This window comes from Podarcis vaucheri (genome assembly GCF_965113315.1).
Source record: "Podarcis vaucheri genome assembly, chromosome: 1".
Lineage (NCBI taxonomy): Eukaryota > Metazoa > Chordata > Lepidosauria > Squamata > Lacertidae > Podarcis > Podarcis vaucheri.
In genome coordinates this window covers 107,418,923-107,440,764 of record NC_138759.1, presented here as the reverse complement: position 1 = coordinate 107,440,764, position 21,842 = coordinate 107,418,923, and the positions used below count along the sequence as shown (strand labels likewise).

At 41.3% G+C, this 21,842-nt stretch overlaps 1 protein-coding gene across 1 annotated transcript in view; it reads right to left on the bottom strand.

The window, feature by feature from the left end:
• Nucleotides 1-21,842, bottom strand: part of KCNJ3 (potassium inwardly rectifying channel subfamily J member 3) — a 114,116-nt gene that overhangs the window by 78,853 nt on the left and 13,421 nt on the right. The gene's annotated exons all lie outside the window — the stretch shown is intronic.

Genomic DNA, 21,842 nt, shown 5'->3' with positions numbered 1-21,842 from the left:
CATAATAAAAATCATGTTAAATTGCTGTTTTAGGGGTTGTTTTTAAAAGTCTGGAACAGATTCCTCCGTTTTACATTACTTTCTCTGGGAAAGCGCATCTTGGTTTTGGAATGCTTTGGTTTTGGAACGGACTTCCAGAATGGATTAAGTTTGAGAACCAAGGTACCACTGTATTTAAAGAGGTATCCATTAGCACGAGGATTTCATGTGCCCTCCACCCTCTCCAATTCTGCTCCAGAGGGTTGGAGGAACCCCTAGAACAGATTCCGGTGTCTCCCCCACAGAGGGAAGAAGAAGGAAGGGAAGTTCCAACAAGTAGTCAAAAGTCCTTGCCCTAATGGAACTGCAGTACTTCAATATGTAGGTGTCCTTGCTATCAAAAACTAGCTGTTTGCTGAAAACCAATTTATGTCACTTAGAGATTTGTGCAGAGTGTTTGTCTTCTTCTGTTAAGGCAGTTCTGTTCAGCAATGTGGCACTGCAATAGAAAAAAGTTGTACAACTTAAAGCTAATCATCTAAAAATATTCAGGAATGAATTTACAAAACCAATAATCCTTCTTGGGTAGTGAGGTCACAGGGAAAAAAAATAGCTAACTCCCTTTGTTGATGGAGAAGGAGAACCTTTTGGGATTTGTGGGCTCTGTTATAAGCTTTAAATTATCTGCTAATATGCACATAAATGGTGCGTGCACACATTATCCTCTCCCACACAGAATATGTTCTCTAAACCTGGGGGGGTGGGGCGCAAGACCTGTGACCATCAATATGTTGTTGGTACTGAAGCTGATTTAATAAAAAAGTCCCTGTCCTGCCTTCCCACCCTTCATTGTCTATGCTCCCTTTTCCTTGAAACAAGTTGCTACAGGAATGCACTGAAGCTGATGGATCAATTACAGAGTCAACTACCTAACCCAGCAACACTCGATTCTCACTTAATAAAACCAAGTGGCACGTGGTTTGCCCCAATGTGAGTATGTGTTACTTAGGAAATTTAAAGTGATGCTCTTACACTTATCTCATGTTCTTATTGTTTTCAGCCTTACAACAGGACTGCCATTATTATGTTCAGGTAGCAGAAATAAGCATAGGGCTGAAAGACACAGTACTACCCACCATCAGAAAGGACATATTGGAATTTAAACCCATGATTTGGCCACAGTGGGATTTGCTAGTTGATAGTTCATAGAGGCCATGGCGTTTCTCCATTTCCTCGGGAATCATGATGGCATGGTCCTCAGGAAGGCACTTGCCTTCTTGTCTGGCCATGCTTCAATATATATTCCTTTATTACATTTACTGCAAGAAGCTCAAGGCAGCGTTCTTTGCATTCTCCTGCCTCCATGTTATCCTCACTACAACCCTGAGAGTTAAGTTACACTAAAATAAAGTGAGTGGTCTAAGGTCATCTAGAAAGCTTCACGGGGGAATGGATTTTGAACCCACATTTTCCCAATCCCTGCCCAGTCATTACACCCCACCAGTATTGCATGTTGAGGTCCCCAAGCCACCCCACTAACTCACACATCACACATAATTTTTGTTTAAGGTTTTTGGCATAACTTTGGCCACAACTTTATTTAAACACATAACTGTGAGTGGTTGCTTAGGCATTGGTTCCAACTATCTGTCCCCTTGTCCAGGGACAGAACTGACTTCCGGATTCCAGCGGAAGCCAGTCAGGGAAAACAATATTAGGGAGAAATGAAGCTGGGCACCAGACCCTCACCTCTCCCCGCATGTTCCCAGAGGCTTGCATGGCCCAAGGCCTATGCCAGGGATTTGGACGAAAGCATGGCAAGCCCCTGGATTCCTTTAACGGAATTCCCTTGCAACACCAGCATTGGAGGGGTAGGCACTTACCCCTCCACCAACCAATTTTTTAACCAATGCCTAACCACAAACCTTACAAGTTGTGACGATTTGCTATGCAGTAGGCAAAAACCAAATGGCTCCAGCCAATCAGCCAAATGGACAAAATTCCTACCAGGCCCTTGCCCCAAAAGCAGGCAACCCCATGACAGGCATAGCAAGGTCAAGCGCAAAATCCCCAGTTCAGGGAGGGTGGGTGGGTGATCCTGTGGATGCAGCAAAAGAGAAAGCCCAAAGCTGCGTGCCCATTATTTAAAACCTTTGAGCCCAACCCACAAATTGGTAACATTGAAATCTCCCCAGAAACACAAGTACCCAATCACAGTCTGTGGCCATCCGAACAGATCTGCCCAGCAACAGTGGGGTGGCCTGCTAGACCCCACCGCAACACGTGCTCTCTATTACGGAGAACATGCTTTATCAATAGTCTAAATGTTATGAGCATTTACTCCTCTGAACTGTGAAGAAAGGGAAACAGAAACTAAGGTTATTCAAAACACAAATAGACTGGCAACGTATCTTCTATCTACTGAATTATATGTGGTCCATCTATAAACCTAAATTATAAGATGTTCAGTCAGTCTGGTTATCAACAAAGGAAAAGGCAGAGAAAGAGATAGCGACGTTCTCAAACTGCTACTCTCTCTCATCCAGACCTTTTCTTCCTTATTTTTCTTCTATAACAATCATGTTTTCTTTTACCTGTAATAGTAAACCTTCTTCAGCAAGCTTTCTTTCAAACAGCAACCGCCTCCCTATTGCTGCTGAAGGCTGCAACCTGTCTGGAATAGGAAGCAATCTTTTCATTTGAAGCAGTGGGAAACTGCCAGTTATACTCTGAGCCCGGTTTCATCACTTAGCATCTCTACAAGAGGTAGCCAGGCTGAATTTAAATTCATGTTTACTGGAAATAGCAGGACTTGTTGATTCTGAATTCTGGTTCCCCAGCACCAAGGACAAATATTCCCCACCTCAAGAGATGGGGAGGGCAGGGATGGTGGATACTGTAGCCCAGCAAAATCTGGGAGGCCGAAAGGTCACCATCCCTGTGCTATATTCCAGGACTTTCAGTGGGACATGGATGATTATAGCAAAATCACAGGGCATGCATTTCTCATGGTTGCTATCGTTACTTAATGCTTCTGTGTAGGCTGGAGAAGTTCTGATGCCCTCAAGTTTGGAAAGGGAATTATGAACAAGGCTTGGAAAAGGAGCCATGAGAAGGTCCCATCCATTCTGGACTCAAGTTGGAGGCCAGATGGGGATGAAGGATATTCAGCAACATAATCCAGATTCCTCAAATTATTTCTGAAATAGATAGAGATAGTCTAGATATCACTAAAAACGTAATTGTAAGTCACTTACAGAGGTTGTGTTTGTCAGTTACTTTGGGTCACTTTTGTGAAGAAAGTCACTAGATTAATAAACAACAACAACAACAGTATCAGAACAGAGCCCAACAATACCAATAGAGCCCAACAATACCAATATCTTTAGCCATTTCCAGATACTCCCATATCCATATTCTAAGTAGTATATATATACATACACACGTACACACACACACGTGCCAATTTGCAAACTGCTTTGCGGTGCATTCATCAACCTTCAGAAGTGTTTTTAGTTCCCAAGGGATACAAGTGGATGCAGTAAGAAAGCATTTGAAAATCTCAAGTCTGTTCATTAAGGTGCTTTTTACCTATTTTTATTCTGTCTGTCTGTCTTTCTGTATTGGAAACAACTCTAAAGCTGAGCATCCAACAGCAGATTTCAAGTTATAGTACCTAATCCTGCCAAGCCTGGAACACACAATGTATTGATAATGTCCACACATGGACTGCAAGCACTGCTCTACAGAAGCTGTAGTGGTTTGGAGTTACTCGTGCGTAAACTGTCCCCTTTTGGAGCTTGGCTGCCTGGGTTAAACCGTCCTGACTGCACAGCCCATCTCAGCGTGGCTGCCTCAGTCGCTCGCAGAGTCTGTCTGTGGGCGTTTCTTAAACCGTTGCCAGTATAAGAGTTGTTTGACTCCCAATCGTCTCCGCCTCTCATTGCGCAGGAGTCTCCTGCGCAAGGAGGGCATGGGTAGTGGAAGACCAGGGCTCTCCTCACTGACTTCCAAGGAAGAATCCTGGAGCCCTTCCACCTCTTCTCCCATTTGTTCTCCTGGCTCCTTGGTGTTACACTGATTTCCTTCCCCCTCCATCAAGCTGCGTTTCCCCCTAGTGCTTGTTCCTTCCCCTGCAGAATCAGAGAGCCTCTCCTTCGCCTGTTGCTCTGATGTCAGTTTCCTGACAGAAGCCTGTCCTCATGACTTTACTTGCTTGCTTAACCATTTATGTCTTGCACTTTCCCATACTCAGAACAGACGAAATTATCCTGGTTGTTTCAAATTACAGTGGTCCCTTGGTTTAAGAACAGCTTCGTTTATGAACAACTTGGATTAATAACGCTGCAAAGCCGGAAGTAGGTGTTTTGGTTTGTGAACTTTGACTTGGAAGCAGAACATGTTGAGTGTGTTCCATTTGTAAATTGAGTCCCCTGCTGCTATGGGAAAGCACGCCTTGGTTTAAGAACACTTTGGTTTAAGAACGGACTTCTGGAATGGATTAAATTCGTAATCCAAGGTACCACTGTATAAACGTAACTGGATATATAATAAGAATGATATAACAACAATGGTTACAGTATAGCAGCTTCCAGATTGCCAAATATTTAGAAGATTTATTAAAATGATAAATTTGTGAATATTTAATTCCAGAACCCTATGTATATGGGTTTCCCCACTTCTGGTAAGGTAAGAAAAAGCCACCACGCTAATAACAGATTTGGAATTCCTTGAGGGTTTCACCGTTTCCCCTTGTAATGTTCAAATCAAATTGCCGTTATTGTGTCTGTCAACAACAATTGAGCAAATGCCTTGAAAAATGCCAGAACAACTCAGGTAAGCAAAGACTTCTTTAAGTTCAGAAACTTGAATTTCACAAAGTATCTTACAGAAAGTGGCCCCTTATGCTTTGAATAGTCAGCACTGTCACTTCCTAGCAGTCTAAATAAACATAAAAGAAAGTGTGTGGGGTGTGGGTGTGGGTTCACAAAACAGCTACAAGTCACAGTCAAATTCTGTGCATAACTGTACAGTATAGACTTCCGGATTTGGAAAGGCTACAACAATAATTGCCATTATTTATTAAAAGCCCTGGGGCATCACAGGGCATGAACTGGAGTCCTCACAAAAATTTCTGTCTTGTTCCTTCGTTTCAACCCTACCCCGTTAACCCAGCTTCTCCCATTTAAAGGCATGACCTTTCCCATCCCTGGGAAGTGGAAATTGTTTCCAAGACTTTTCATCCTACCACAGGACCTGGCTTCAAGAGCAGGTGTCATCTTTGGTCTGCTGCTAATTGCTTTGACACTGTCTGAGCATGAAAAATATAGGATGTTGGGAACTAGCCACGACACACATACATGGACAATGTGTGACTGAGAAAGGGACAATACTATATTAAGTATAATATCATAATAATCTAGTGTATTAGAATAACAACTAGTATAAAATCACGAATGTGATGATACGCTTTATATTATACCCCCCTTTCTCTGCCTTACATTCATATCAAACTACCAAAACTAATTCCATTGAGCACCATCCTCAGTGCAAGACAATGACAACAAGGGGGTGTGCCTTTTGCACAGTGTGTGGGTCCCATTTTAATATATGGCAGTATGCACATGAACACAGTATGCCTGAGTAAAGATGAAGAGTTAGGCAAGATTTAAGTCAGAGTAATTGCATCTAGCAATATTTAGTCCCAATGAAAAGTATTAATCAGGCCATAGAACTAATTGTATATATTGACTTGAGCTGCACAGTTCGTGAATCAATTTAGATAAGGCGGAAATAAAGAGTCAGCAAGGGTAATAATTATGCTGGATAATATTCCTAAAGCTGCTTCTCGGCACCACATAAGATAGCCTCAGGCATTTACATTAATAGCAGGAAGGAAATCTATTTAATATGCATTTGGTTAGTTAACAGAATTGGCCAGGGAAAGTTCTTGATGTGACTTTCAAATCAAGGAAACTCTGAGTCTCGATCTCTGTAGTTATGACTTCTAGCTCAGTCAGTAGAGCACCAGACTCTCAGGGTTGTGGGTTCCAGCCCCATGTTGGGCAAAATATTCCTGCATTGCAGGGGGCTGGACTAGAAGACCCTTGTGGTGCATTCCAACTCTACAATTTCTATGAAATTTCTATGAAATTAACAACTACTATTCCCATCTTATTACCTATTGCAGCCTGCAATACTAAATTAATTAATTTGTTACAGGGCCAAAGCCCTTAACAGAACAGTAATACATTCTCCAGAAATGGTTTACTTAAGCATACTGAGTAAATTTTCATTTAATTACACACATCAAATTTAGATATTTATTTTTCAATATTTTCCCAGCCTTATTTCAGCCATTGTGATATATCACAAGGTTTAGCTGGCAATATATCATGATATTGAAAACCAGATATCGCACAGCCCTAGTCTAGAACATATCAAAACGTGACAAGGCAAGCCAATTCACCAGCTACATATTGTTAATATATTGGTCCAATAGCAATAACAACCAAGTTATGGTTTAGGCAATCATGAATGTTCTCTCCTTACCAGACCCTTACATGCGTTGCTTCACTTCCTTCCTCTTCCTGATTTCAGCAAGCCAAAATTTCCCATAGTTTATGAGTCAGACATTATCTACACATCAGAAGTTAAAACCTAGTTCAAACCACAATCTGGTGACAACCTATGATTTGCATAAACCATAATTTGTTCAACTTGGACATCAAAGCAAACCTTGGTTTGCCCAAACCAAGATGACAGGGAGAATATGTGAGTGCAAAACTCATTCAAGACAATCAGACTATTCTTTGGCTGTTTGGTCACAATGTTTTAACAAAGTAGACAAGAAAGAGTATAAAGAACCCCAAATACATGCTTTCCTGCCATCATATCCTGTAGCTTTAAAATAAAACTACCATTTTACTGGTGGCCCTCAGAGTTTGGTTTTGAAGTCTCTGTTTGAAAAAGTCTGATGAATGAGCATAACATTGCCAGCTTCTTGGGAAGAATAGTGGTATAGCATTTGATTTGCTGTTGCTCGCTGTCACATAACTCAGGTTTATTAATGATGTAACTGTCAAGTATAACAACATGCACAATAAGAACAGCTATTCAAACCATAGGGTAGAATAGTGTATTGCATACTGTAGATACTATTTGTCATCCACGTTAGAAAGAGAGGGAAAATAACCAATTCGGTTTTGTGTCAGGGATTGTAACATTCTTTCCTCCTCTCTGCAAGTTCTCCATCTCAATATAGTCATGCAAACGTGTTGTTGTTGTGCTAGTGGTTTTATTTGAGACATACATTACACTGTTGGCATTCTAATAGCAATTTTGAATTGCAACATGTTTTGTACGTGATTGGCTTTAAGCAATAATGTAGAGGTCAGAATTTAAATATGGGCAGTCACACATCTCTATCATTGCAGCACTGAGAAAATAATGTAGCACATTGCATATACATTCTGTGGCTTATTTAGTATGTACTTTTAAAGCAAGCTTTTAGTTAACTCAGCAATATGAAAGAAAAATACTGACCGAGGTTATATATACAGAATGTATACATGATTCTTTTGATTGCTATGAAAGTCTTTGGATAACTGCTAGGCACTTGTCTGCAACCATGCTGTATACAAATTATGATGCTGTTGTTCATCAAAGCACAGTTAAAACCATGAACAGATGTGGAATCGTACCTAATCTGTGCTAATGCTGATTTGTGCAAACGTAGTGCTAGCCATTGTTATCTCCCAAACTGAAAGCAAGGGTGGGATTGACACATAAGAAAAATTGGGGTAGGAAAGGACAGTAAAACTTATTGTGGTGATACAGGCTTGGCAATCATGGAAGCCTACATGTTTCTTCATATGAAGGTTGCAATTCTATACACAATTAAGTTGCATAGATTTTATTAGCTTCAGCTGGATTTAAGCATTCAAAGTTTGTACAGGGTTGCAGACCAATTGTCTTGAGGGGATTTGGACTAAAATGCTGGAGTGGAGGGGGGTGATCCTGACTGGGGACACAACAACGTTTTATTAATAAAAGCAAATTTAATGTCTTATGTTGCTTGTCTTTGTTAGTTTAGTAGGTACATCTGTTCATATTCTTTTCTGAAATAATATTGCTCCATTTAAAAAAAAAAATCCACACAGAACCACCTACAGATTCTAATTTGCACTTGCAATCAGTTAAGGATTCTGTAGCATTGGGGCACATAAAATATATTATGATAGCTAGCATTTTAGGGAAGCAAAATGTAAAGATCTGAATGCAGTATAAAAGGCAGGTGGGATGATGCTAGCTGTATCGCCCAAAATTTCTGTCAATAGCTCACCCACCATGAAACTGTATACAACCTGAAAAGTAAACACCTATTCACAATCAAAGAAATAAGAAGACTGTGCCAAAATATGGACTGAAGATATTTTCTTTTTCATCACGAACTTCATTGTGGGACAAATGATTTAGGGCAAGAATGAAATGGCACATTATGTGTGTGGTACAGCTTACTCATCCTCTGGCGCTATTGCGCTGTGTCTCTTCTCTGCCCACACTCCATGTGTGAACAGAGGAATGTGCAACATAGCCGGGTACTGTTGTCAGGAAAGCACACAACATGGTGGTATCAAGACAGAAGGCATGCAACTTTTATTACACTTCTCAGACAGGGGAGAGAACCGTCTTTGGGTCTGCTATTTATTTCCCAGCGGAAGTCCCAGGTTTCTCGTGTATAGTTCTCCCATTCATGCATTTGAAAATATTCAAGGTAGGAAGATTGTTTCAGGGGTTTTCTAATAGAATGAGTCCTAAACCAAATGCTGTAACACAAGACACATAACAAGAATTGCTAGGCTCCTTTCTGGGAACTACTGAAGCCTGATCTTCATTTCCCTTCCCTTCATCACCATCATACCTAGCCAGTGTTCAAGGATCATCTGTGATTCAATGCAATGCATCCGTGCTTGCGCTCTCATTTTATTACCATTACCTAAAGGTTAACTTGCATCCTGGGCATCATTTACTATACAACCGTTCCTAAAGAAAATACAAATATCCTTGTTGCATAGGGAATATAGATCACAAGTGCTTAGTAAACTGGGAATTAACATCTTGCTTCAAGCACTTCTCAGATTTATGGATTCCACTGAGACCACAGTTTTCTGGATCACAGCACTTTGCTCTAGCACTTGCTCATGAAAACACTGAAAGAGAAGTGAAGCTACAGCATGCACAGCCAATTTCATGCATCCCTCTCAATCCACAGATGAAGGTATAGTGTAAATGTACATACATAAATTTGGTAACTCACTGCAAACTCTATACAAACAGTAGCAATTTTTCTCTGCCTGTCCTTCCCCCATTGCTCTGGTTGGTTGAGCATCAGTGCAACACACTCACTAAAGTAATGGAAAGCATGAACTGGCTTACTGGAATTCTAAAAACCGCACAGCCTGGAAATAAAAATGTTTGTTTTTGCATCTTTCCCATTTTTTAGCAACACCAGTTGCCCCCTCTTTCTGTCTGCCTTTGACTCAAAAGCTCCACAGCTGATAACTGATAATAAAACTATGTCAGAATGTGATTACAACCAATAATATTCCTCATTCCTCTTTAAGCCTTTTCCAAGATTCCATATTAACTGAAGTGCCTTGCGCCAGAGAAGTTCCATCTCCCTGAACTAATGTGTCAGTCCGAAATGTTGGAAACAGCATGCTCAACTGCTTGGACCAATAGGAAGACACTGATCATCTACAAAAGCAGTCTATTCCTGATTCAAACTCATCTTCTAGCTCATGTACTTAATGACTACCTACTCACTTTTGTATAATTGTCAACAATGATCATTCACTTAAACTCTCAAAACACTGTTTTCAATTAACATTAGCATTGTCTATCATGGGACTGCTAGGTGCTCCAATCACACCACATGGCTGCTTAAACACCTTTCAAGCATCATCACCTCTTACTAACCAGGTATTAAATTAAAACACTTCATACTAAGACCAACATTAGAATCCTGGGCAATTGCTGTTTGGAGCTGCAGAGCTCTTGCAACATTAAGTGGAATGCCACTAGCAGACAAACACACACCACCTTGAAAAAGGAGAAAGTAATAGTAGTTCAGGCTTCCTCAACCTTGGCCCTCCAGATGTTTTGAGATTACAGTTCCCATCATCCCTGACCAATGGTCCTGCTAGCTAGGGATCATGGGAGTTGCAGGCCAAAAACATCTGGAGGGCTGAGTTTGAGGAAGCCTGGAGCAATTGGAGAACCTCTTTTAGACTTTTTGTGTGGAAGGCGGGGGAATGAATTCTGGATGCTTGGACTTGAAGCCTGAGTAACCATTGCCTAGTAGGAGCAAGAACAGTTGGATACAACCCTGGAGTAAACATTTTGAATACTTTGAATAACTTTTATATATACAACTGAGATGGAGAATTGGAAGTCCCCTTTCTTTCTTTCTCATTCTTTTTATCTTTTTGTTATTTTTTCTTCTTATTTATTTTTTATTTTGCTCCACTTTGTTTTTGTTGTTATTATTGTCCTCTGGGTTAAGGAGGGGATTACACACAGATTAAGGACCCTGTGTGAGAGGCTTGGAAGGGAAGATCTCCCTTAGGGTGGGAGGCTGGGAGAGGAAAAGGAAGTCTCTTTTTGTGTGAGACAGGAGTTAAGACTGCTAAAGAGAACTTTGTATTCTTCTCTTTCATTCTTTCTTTTTGTTGTTGCTTTTGTTTGGATTAGTGGTTTTTTATATTAGGACGCGGGTGGCGCTGTGGGCTAAAGCCTCAGCGCCTAGGGCTTGCCGATCGAAAGGTCGGCGGTTCGAATCCCCGCGGCGGGGTGCGCTCCCGCTGCTCGGTCCCAGCGCCTGCCAACCTAGCAGTTCGAAAGCACCCCCGGGGGCAAGTAGATAAATAGGTACCGCTTACCAGCGGGAAGGTAAACGGCGTTCCGTGTGCGGCTCTGGCTCGCCAGAGCAGCGTTGTCACGCTGGCCACGTGACCCGGAAGTGTCTCCGGACAGCGCTGGCCCCCGGCCAATAGATGTGAGATGGGCGCACAAACCCCAGACTCTGTCAAGACTGGCCCGTTCGGGCAGGGGTACCTTTACCTTTACCTATTGTAATGTATTATGAAAAGCCTTAGTAAAATCTTATAAAAATAAAAACAAATAAACTTGCACACTGTGTAGCACTTACCAGTATGTGGATGTACTTGAGGAGGTGCAATCCATATTCTAGTCAAATTAATGGCAAATCACCTACTGGTGTCAAAAGGTCTGGACTGCCCTTCAAACAACACTCTTCATGGCTTGACCTCTTAGGATTTGTACACGTGTCTGGTGTGTGCATTTTAATAATCATGAGCTGATCTTGCCAGAAGTTTAGGTGCTGGATATCCCCAAACTGCAAGTTAATTATGAAGAGTGGCCAGAACAGCAATTTAAAGCATCATCAAAGCAAGCTTAGCTCATAAGAATTTCATGACTACTAGCCTGCTTTCATGACCAAAGTCGTTAATGTCCAGCTTTCCACTTCAGCACAACTTCATTCAAGGGTGAATTCGACCCTGAATAATTTGTAGTTTGTTCTCCCTTCTTGTGTAAGCAGAAACCAGTACTTCTTTCATTCTTTAAACATCTTTTTTTCTGTTTTGAACGATGTTTTATTATTTATATTTGCATGCTTCTCAGCTTTTTTAGAACATAACCAATATGGCAATTCAGTAAGCCTGCAATTTACGCAGTCAAAACCCATTGGGTTCAATGGCAAGTGGGACTGCCAAAGTCATTTTCCCTAGAATCTTGCACTTTTCCAATACTTTTTAATAAAAAGAAAGAAAAATTTGCTACATGCGTAAAGCTGAATGCACAAAAGTTAAATGTATGTAACTTGTTGGCTTACTGTATATACTAAGGCAGCTCTTAATTATCTGTCAAAAGGACAATTGCCAATTGAATTCATAACTTTTTAATTTAGGAAAAGAGACCAATTCAAATTCCTTCACTGAATGCTGATGCATAATTCAATGAAAAATAAACTAAATCCTTTGGCACTTTGGAAGACTACAAAAAACAGCAACCTCACAACAACCCACAAAAGCAAGCGAAAATTTGTGCCACAGAAGAGGTAACTAGAGGAAAGAGGCATTAGAGATCAGGAGAAACTACTCTGCATGCAGATGAATAGTATGCTTATTAAACTTCTCCCTGCTTACTGTATCTAAGATAGTGGCCATGGGGAGAACATAAAGAAGGCAATATCTAAGGCAGGGGTCGGGTGGGGAACATGTAGCCCTCTGGATGTTGCTTAATGATAGCCCCAACTGACATGCTCAATGGTCAGGGATAATGACAGTTGCCGTCTGAAGTATTTGGAGGCCACAGGTTTCTACATTCCCTAAGGGGATACAGAAGCTAAGCCAATTCTGCAAAAGCAGGATTTATTTATTTAAAAACATATACACCACTTTTCACACAGGTATCAAAGTAGTGTACAATGTAAGATGTAAAATTATTTAAGAAACAGAAGAAAACACAGCACACAGGGAATCACTGAGCAGAAAAGCAAATCAGGATCAAGTTAATGTTTGGGCAGACAAAAATATTTTGAATTGCCAGGGACAGTATACTGCCAAGAATGCTCACCAGACCTCTGGAGGAAGCCTGTTCTATAATAGAAGTACTACCCTTGAGAATGCCCTCTCTCAGGTTGTCACTAGGTATACTAAAGCAGGCCGTGACACCACTAAGAGATGGGGAGAATATTCTGGAAATACAAGAGGGACTAGAGAATATGCCAGAATAACCCATACAATGTGTTCCTGTGGTGGATCATCTCTTTCAGAAGTACATTTTATATTGGTGTATATATATAAGGGTAGTCTAATCTTAAAGTTATCGAGGTGTGAGTGGTAATTCTAGGTCTGAATTTGAAGGAAAAGGTTATAAGTGTTACAAAGTGCACATTGGGACTTACATGAATGGTTCAGCCCTCACATGTATTCCTGCATGCACTCCCAAGAGGTTTTTGCTGAAGTTATAATATGCATCCATTGTGAATATGTATTTACTCTTAAATTTATGCCCTATTATTATTATTGGGACACGGGTGGCGCTGTGGTCTAAACCACAGAGCTTAGGACTTGCTGATCAGAAGCTCGGTGGTTTGAATCCCAGTGACCGATGGAGTGAGCTCCCGTTGTTTGGTCCCAGCTTCTGCCAACCTAGCAGTTAGAAAGCACGTCAAGGGCAAGTAGTTAAATAGGTACTGCTCCGTCGGGAAGGTAAATGGCGTTTCCATGAGCTGCTCTGGTTCGCCAGAAGTGGCTTAGTCATGCTGGCCACATAACCCAGAAGCTGTCTGCAGACAAATGCCTGCTCCCTCGTCCTATAGAGCAAGATGAGCGCTGCAACCCCAGAGTCATCCACGACTGGACCTTACGGTCAGGGGTACCTTTACCTTTATTATTAATATATATATATATATATATATATATATATATATATATATATATATATGCAGGTTTTGGTGTCTTCGGGTGTCTTCCCGTGTAAGAGTCGGGGTGTCTGTGCGACGTTTCGACGAGGTCTCACTCGTCATCTTCAGGCTGGTGCTTTCGGCTTCTTGTTACTGGAACAGAGCAGAGTCTGGTGTTTGAGTTCCTATAAATACTGTTGAGGGGTGTGGTGTATAGCCTCCAACGTTCTGGGCAGAGAGGAAGTTCCTAGATTAGTGTGCCTTTTCTTCTTTTGTTCCTTAATTACTTGAGGGATATCTTGGGTGATTTCATGAGTGATATTCTGAATACCACTGGGTGGGTCATTAAGTGTAGATTAGTTGCTAAAGCTTTCGTGTCTTGACCTCTTGAGCTTGTGAAGAGTTTTTCTGAGAAGATGGCTGTGCTGCATTTAGTTGTGCTCTGGCTTGGCTTCGTGTATAGGGGCGAGCTGTGGTTTTGTGCCTTGTGCCAGCCAGATCTGTGTAGGGATTGCAGGGGGGTGCAGCATCCGGAGGTGCCACTATAGTTTGGCTACTGGATGGAGTCTGTAATATGTCTGTGGAGAGGGTCTGGGTTTGGGTCTGGTGTGGTTGATTGGTGACGGCGTTCTGTGTGCCTCTGGTTCTGGTGTCGGTTTTTGTGGGGAGGGCTAATTTCCAGATGTCTGGCAGGCGGGACGTGTCGTCACGCTTGTTCATGTTGTGAGGGTGTTTCTCTATCTCGATGGCTTCCATGATTATTCTCTTGTGGTGATGTTCCATGTTAAAGAGCAATTTGGAATCTGCAAAATTAATTTCGTGTCCTGTTTCTTTCATGTGTTGGAAAAGAGAGGAAGTTTTTTCTTCTTTTTTGACGGCATTCTTGTGTTCTGCGATACGTGCATTTATTCGTCTGTTTGTTTGTCCAATGTACGTGGCTGGGCAGACTTTGCAGGGTATTTCATAGACCCCTTGGTTTTCCAGCTGGATTTTGTCTTTTGGGTTTCTGAGGATATTGGCTATTTTTTGGTTGGTGCAGAAGGCTGTTTTGATATTGTGTTTATGGAGGATTTTGCTGATTTTGTCTGTAGTGCCCTTGATATAAGGAAGGAGGGCCATGCCATTGTTTTCTTCTGTGTCTTGGTTTTTGGGGGGTGTTTCTTTTTGGATTAGCTTCGTAACCCTGTTTTTCTGGTATCCATTGGCGATTAACACATTTGAGAGATTCTGTAACTCAGTTGTCAAGTGGTCTTTGTCAGCCAGGCGTTTGGTTCTGGAGATGAGAGTCTTGGCTACGGAGTTTATTTGTGCAGGGTGGTGGTGTGATTGTGCATGTAAGTAGCGGTTGGTGTGTGTTTTTTTCCGGTAGATAGTGTGTCCTAGGGAGCCATCAGGTTTTTTGTAGATTAGGACGTCAAGAAAGGGGAGTTGGTTGTTGTCTTCTATTTCCATAGTGAATTGTATTTTGGGGTGTAGGCTGTTGAGATGTGTGAGGAAGCTATCTAGTTTTTCTTTCCCGTGTGGCCAAATTACAAAGGTGTCGTCAACATATCTGAGCCAAAGTTTGGGTTTGTGTTCTGACTTGTCTAAAGCATTGGTTTCAAAGTGTTCCATGTACAAATTTGCGATGACCGGTGAGAGGGGTGATCCCATAGGTACATCCTGGACCTGACCAACCACTGCCTAACCAACACGTACTTCATCCACAATGGACAAAGATACAAACAGATAGAAGGAGCACCTATGGGATCACCCCTCTCACCGGTCATCGCAAATTTGTACATGGAACACTTTGAAACCAATGCTTTAGACAAGTCAGAACACAAACCCAAACTTTGGCTCAGATATGTTGACGACACCTTTGTAATTTGGCCACACGGGAAAGAAAAACTAGATAGCTTCCTCACACATCTCAACAGCCTACACCCCAAAATACAATTCACTATGGAAATAGAAGACAACAACCAACTCCCCTTTCTTGACGTCCTAATCTACAAAAAACCTGATGGCTCCCTAGGACACACTATCTACCGGAAAAAAACACACACCAACCGCTACTTACATGCACAATCACACCACCACCCTGCACAAATAAACTCCGTAGCCAAGACTCTCATCTCCAGAACCAAACGCCTGGCTGACAAAGACCACTTGACAACTGAGTTACAGAATCTCTCAAATGTGTTAATCGCCAATGGATACCAGAAAAACAGGGTTACGAAGCTAATCCAAAAAGAAACACCCCCCAAAAACCAAGACACAGAAGAAAACAATGGCATGGCCCTCCTTCCTTATATCAAGGGCACTACAGACAAAATCAGCAAAATCCTCCATAAACACAATATCAAAACAGCCTTCTGCACCAACCAAAAAATAGCCAATATCCTCAGAAACCCAAAAGACAAAATCCAGCTGGAAAACCAAGGGGTCTATGAAATACCCTGCAAAGTCTGCCCAGCCACGTACATTGGACAAACAAACAGACGAATAAATGCACGTATCGCAGAACACAAGAATGCCGTCAAAAAAGAAGAAAAAACTTCCTCTCTTTTCCAACACATGAAAGAAACAGGACACGAAATTAATTTTGCAGATTCCAAATTGCTCTTTAACATGGAACATCACCACAAGAGAATAATCATGGAAGCCATCGAGATAGAGAAACACCCTCACAACATGAACAAGCGTGACGACACGTCCCGCCTGCCAGACATCTGGAAATTAGCCCTCCCCACAAAAACCGACACCAGAACCAGAGGCACACAGAACGCCGTCACCAATCAACCACACCAGACCCAAACCCAGACCCTCTCCACAGACATATTACAGACTCCATCCAGTAGCCAAACTATAGTGGCACCTCCGGATGCTGCACCCCCCTGCAATCCCTACACAGATCTGGCTGGCACAAGGCACAAAACCACAGCTCGCCCCTATACACGAAGCCAAGCCAGAGCACAACTAAATGCAGCACAGCCATCTTCTCAGAAAAACTCTTCACAAGCTCAAGAGGTCAAGACACGAAAGCTTTAGCAACTAATCTACACTTAATGACCCACCCAGTGGTATTCAGAATATCACTCATGAAATCACTCAAGATATCCCTCAAGTAATTAAGGAACAAAAGAAGAAAAGGCACACTAATCTAGGAACTTCCTCTCTGCCCAGAACGTTGGAGGCTATACACCACACCCCTCAACAGTATTTATAGGAACTCAAACACCAGATTCTGCTCTGTTCCAGTAACAAGAAGCCGAAAGCACCAGCCTGAAGATGACGAGTGAGACCTCGTCGAAACGTCGCACAGACACCCCGACTCTTACACGGGAAGACACCCGAAGACACCAAAACCTGCATTCCTGTACCCGTGAAAATCTACGAAAGCATATATATATATATATATATATATATATATATATATATATATATATATATATATATTTGCTTTCGTAGATTTTCACGGGTACAGGAATGCAGGTTTTGGTATCTTCGGGTGTCTTCCCGTGTAAGAGTCGGGGTGTCTGTGCGACGTTTCGACGAGGTCTCACTCGTCATCTTCAGGCTGGTGCTTTCGGCTTCTTGTTACTGGAACAGAGCAGAGTCTGGTGTTTGAGTTCCTATAAATACTGTTGAGGGGTGTGGTGTATAGCCTCCAACGTTCTGGGCAGAAAGGAAGTTCCTAGATTAGTGTGCCTTTTCTTAAGGAACAAAAGAAGAAAAGGCACACTAATCTAGGAACAAAAGAAGAAAAGGCACACTAATCTAGGAACTTCCTTTCTGCCCAGAACGTTGGAGGCTATACACCACACCCCTCAACAGTATTTATAGGAACTCAAACACCAGACTCTGCTCTGTTCCAGTAACAAGAAGCCGAAAGCACCAGCCTGAAGATGACGAGTGAGACCTCGTCGAAACGTCGCACAGACACCCCGACTCTTACACGGGAAGACACCCGAAGACACCAAAACCTGCATATATATATATATATATATATATATACACACACATACACACACACACCCTTTACCCAGAAAATGCCTAATAAAAACAAAAACAGCCACCCTATAGCCTCCCCCCCCCCAATTTTTAAAGGGAATAGGATGTAAATCGGATTAACCAAAGGCCTGGTTAAAAAGGAAGCTATCACACAAGAGGAATAAAGAAAGATTGGTTTATTAAACATTAAATTAAAATTATATCAATTAAAAAAATAGTGACAGAGTATACGGATGCTGCTTCAGAGAGCGTAATTATAATGAACAGAGGCAGCAAATCATACAGCTTACACACTTGATCTAAAAGAATAAATAGGATCCCTATCTATCCCCCCCACCCTGAAAAAAACAACCAGAGACACAATGTATATGGCATCTTTTCCACAGTGCCCACAGTGAAAGTAAAATGAGAAAGGGAGGGAGAGGGTACCCTTCATCTTGAAGCCTAATGGAACAGAAAGCCAGGAATTAGAAAGCCGAACAGTTGTCTGTACCAGCAAGTCTACAGCATCTATCCCACCCATTCTGTGCTCTGTGTACCAACAAAAGCATATAGCCTTGTCCTCAAGAGTGAAGAGTGAAAATGGGTCCCTTGTTGGAGCTTTGAAGGCTACCCAACCATTTTAAATCTGGAGCTTCTGTACTATTTTGAGCCAATGTATTCTAATGGAAAAGAGGACGTGGGTCTTTTGGATGAGTAATTGTCATAACACCTTTATTTCATTGCTTCTTCCCTACGAGTTAGTGACTATTCTGTTTAACTGATTGAGTTGTGGTAAAAAAAAAGAGGACATGATCATCCTCTATCAAATGCATAGTAAGGCTTTTCAGTTTGAGCAAGTACTTAGTTAGCAAGCAAGGACAGGTGCAGGTGATTCTTTTTAATTAAAAAAAAGTTTAATGACATCAGCAATTCAACAGTCTCGGAAGTTGGTGAACTATGAAAGCAGGAGTCTTATGGGGCCAAGACATGCTACAGTCTTTTTCTGGAGGTTTACATTGCCCCTAGTGCCTCTGGCATGAAATATGCCAATCCCTGCTCACTCCCTGACCTTTCCAGCAGAGCCTGGTAACTGTCCTTGAACACACAAATGTGACATGGCAAATGCAGAGGCAAGCTACCAGGCTTGCCAGTATATTGCCTATGGCACTCTCAGTCTCTCCCACTCACCCTGGTGAAACCATTTTAATACAGATCTGTGATGAACTATTCTTTTTCCCGACGTGACAAGTACGGTCTAAGTTCTGTTTGCAGAAAACAAGGCTAAAGGTGTTCTTGAAATAACATTAAGAACACTTTCAGAGAGCATTAAGAATGAATCCATGAACCAGTTTCCTTTGAGGTTTCTCTATATTTCAAATTCTCATTAGCTAGGAACATGTAATACGTTCTGTAGCTTATCACTGTATTGCAGGGTAACGCTGCAGTTTTATTAGGCTACCAACAACAGATAAGCAGGCAAAGGGCTTCCAACGTATCATTTCTGCCTATAATAGCATTTGATAGTTTTGTCGCACCCAGATTAAATATATTACTTTTAAAACACTGAGGATTATTTTTTTTTTGCCTCTGCTTCAAAGCTTAGGCAACAAGATTGTTGTTGTTATTTAAAATGCTTTCCTGAAACTTATTACTTTTTGTTTTAGGATAGGTATTGCAATTTTAAAAGCATACCAATAATAGATGAATAACATCATCTGCATACTCCCTCTCCATGGAAAGAATTAATAAAATAAGCACAAAGTACTTACATGATTCCCTTCTGAGGCAGCTGAGGAAATTTACAACACAACATGAAATTTACTTGCAGCTTTCTTTAAATAATCCCAAAATACTGCTGCTTTGTATTTTTAGTGCCCTTTGTAGATATAAACTTTTGTCAAATATTAGCATATATATTAACAATGTTTTCAGAACAGCTGAAAAACTCATAAAATTAAGAAAACAGATTTAAAAGAGACAACTTCTGTGTTTTCAAGAGTTTTAATCAACTTTTTTTTTTTTTACCGGACTAAATATCACCATCAACAACATGCTATACTAATGGCAATATATTTGCCTTTCCAGAAAGCAGAATGGGGAAAAGGGTCATAGAAACAGAACATTCTTTTGCCTACAATAAAAAGCTTTCCTAGTACTAAGGAATCACCAGAATTAATGAACAAAACTAAACACTTTGGCCTGTGCACACGGCTCTCTGCAAATCTTTGCAAATCTCTTTGCAAACCACGAACTATCTTTTCCCCTGCCCACCTATCCTTTCTGGAGCATTTTTTCCTCTTCCTTCCCCTCATCAAATCATAATTTCTCAGTATATGTATACTGACAAAAACCATGGTTAGTGCAAACTGTGTCTCCCTCACAACCAGAGATTGAAACCATGTTTGAGGGAAAGCTGGCTTTCACTATCCATGGTTAGGGAAATCCATACAACACAAAGTTACTTGTGGCAGAAAGCCAGGACTGTCCCTGAATTGAGCTTTTTGCATCTAAGCTGCATATGCAATAGGTGTTTATTGGAACTGTACGCATTTGCAACACATTCAAGATAGTATAGACATGCACATCCTACTAAACACGTATACAAACAAAACATGGTAGAAGTGAGCTTAGAGAGTGAATAGGGGGTGGGGGGGAATCAGAGCTAGGATGCCACCCAAAGCTCTTAGTTCTCACTCCTGAGCACCACACACAATTTCTATTTTAGGGATTTTGTTTTTCTCTGCAATGCTCCGATGTCTTGGGGAAAACAGGGAGTGTTTAACAAGAGAAGCCTTGCCTGTTGACTTGATCATAAAAGAATCTGTGTGTGTGTACTTCTGAAGTGGGGAAAACGGAATATTTAAGCCTCATGCTCATTATACAATTTTGCAAGTAGCTTACCCAAGCAAATTTTATCCTAAAAGCTTAGTACAAGCAGGCAGGTATTGGATTTCCATTTAAATTCAATAAGCTTTATAAATGGTAAGCATGAAGACCTCTTCTGTTTATTTCGACACATTAGCCCTAGTGAATGCTCAGGATTAAGATCTTAATGAGAACCAGGAAGGGGCAGCATGGATCAAGTGGTACCTTTGGGGAGCTCTTCGCAAATGAAAGGAAGAAAAACACAACTCTTGGATGTGGCACTTTTATTACCTCTGTATTGATCAATCGCTCCTGAGGCTGACTCTACGCGCAAGTCAATTTTATATAAACAGAGGGCAACTTCACAGCACTGTACAGTACTTAAAATAACATTGCATCATGACTACCTTACAAAGCAATCCTACTGAGCTGGGTCGCTGGCAGGGCCAGATTTAGGTCTGATGAGGCCCTAAGCTACTGAAGGTAATGGGGCCCTTTATATGTCCAGCTGTCCTTTACCAACAACAAATTGTCACTGTTTTTTGTGTTGAATATATGCTATATGGTAATTTATGGACCTAATAGGTACCTAAAGCCATTTGCACATAACAGATAGGAGCCTACACAACACAAAACACTGCTGCTGTATGTAGGTTTTATTTTATTTGTTTTTTATCTTATACTTTGGAAATGTACATCCAGGTGTTTGTTTCTTTCCTTTAAAAAAATTTTTGGGGCCCCAAGAGAGTGGGACCCTCAGCTATAGCTTGTTTAGCTTATACATAAATATGGCACTGGTCGCTGGTAGGAAAGAAGCTAAATGAGAGGGTGCAGCTTGTCACCAGTTTTCTTATTTTCCCTCCCAATAGTCCCAAGATGTATTCTAGGGATGTGTCAGGGATTCAGGGTGCCTTTGGACCCAGCAGATCCCATGACACACCCCAGAATGCTGCCTTTTCGACCCCTCTTCCATTGAAGCACCAACAGTTGTTGAGGGTTTTTACAGCTGCAATAAGGCAGTCCCTATATACAGTACTGACCTACTGCTGTGCCCATGGATTCCGGCCCCTCTGTCCTCAAAATCCTATGGCTGCTGGGAGACCTGCCAGAGCCCTAGGTTTCAGCTATTAATGTTTTATCATTTTTGCCATAACGTTTTATCGTGACCTGTATGCTAATTGTACATTCAGTACAGGAACATGAAGGGAAGGGTGGACAAACAGAATGAGAAGCAGACAATGCATGCAACAAATGTGGATTGGATCTGGGGTAAGATTTTTCTCAGTAACTGTGCATTATTATTATAGTTGCAACCCAGCAACTTAAATCTTTACCTCTGGTGATTATGAATTGCCTCCAGGTGACCAGTGACAAAGCAGAGATTTTATTTTTTTTGCAACAGTTGCTTCTCTTTTTCTATCCCCCCTTTTCAATTATTCATGCATTGAATAAGTGGGCAGCCTTGCTAGTAAAAATGTTTCTGAATGAGTAACTCTTACGGACTTAGTTTGAAAACTTATTTTGTTCA